Source organism: Sinocyclocheilus anshuiensis, unplaced genomic scaffold (assembly GCF_001515605.1).
Source record: "Sinocyclocheilus anshuiensis isolate Anshui unplaced genomic scaffold, SAMN03320099.WGS_v1.1 scaffold456, whole genome shotgun sequence".
Taxonomy (NCBI): Eukaryota; Metazoa; Chordata; class Actinopteri; order Cypriniformes; family Cyprinidae; genus Sinocyclocheilus; species Sinocyclocheilus anshuiensis.
In genome coordinates, this window is record NW_015557074.1 from 457,295 (window position 1) to 458,017 (window position 723).

The following is a 723-nucleotide window of genomic DNA, read 5'->3' on the forward strand; positions in this document are numbered from 1 at the left end:
TCGGCTTTGATGGGTTTGTAAGTATGCAGGTTTTTTTTTTTTTTCTTATTACATTTATGTGAAATCATTGCACCCAGAGTCTGGTCCCCAGACATTGTACCTGGAGCTTTGATGTTTTTATTAAATCACAATGTTTTTCATGTTGCTTTCTGCTTTTTTTCTCTTGACCTGGGGTTTGAGATTTTGTTATGGTTTAGTTTGAGAGTAGTGGGGGTGTTCATGAGCAGCTAGAGTAGAGCCACACAATTATTGCCCTTTATGGAGCACATTCATTATTATATACACTACCAGTCAAAAGGTTTTGTATGGTAAGATTTTTTTTTTAAGAAGCCTCTTCTGCTCACCAAGCCTGCTTTTATTTGATCCAAAATACAGCAAAAGCAGAAATATTGTGAAATATTTTTACTATTTAAAATAACTGCTTTTCTATCTGAATATATTTTAAAATTTAACTTATTCCTGTGACCAAAGTTAAAATTTCAGCATGATTACCTGCTTTAAATTGATCAAAAGTGATGATAAAGACATTTATAATGTTACCGAAGATTTCTATTTCAGATAAATGTTGTTCTTTTGAACTTTCTATTCGTCAAAGAAACCTGAAAAAAATTATACTCTGCTGTTTTCAACATAATACTACTAATAACAAAAATGTTTTTTGAGCAGCAAATCAGAATATTACAATGATTTCTGAAGGATCATGTGACTGGAGTAATGATGCTA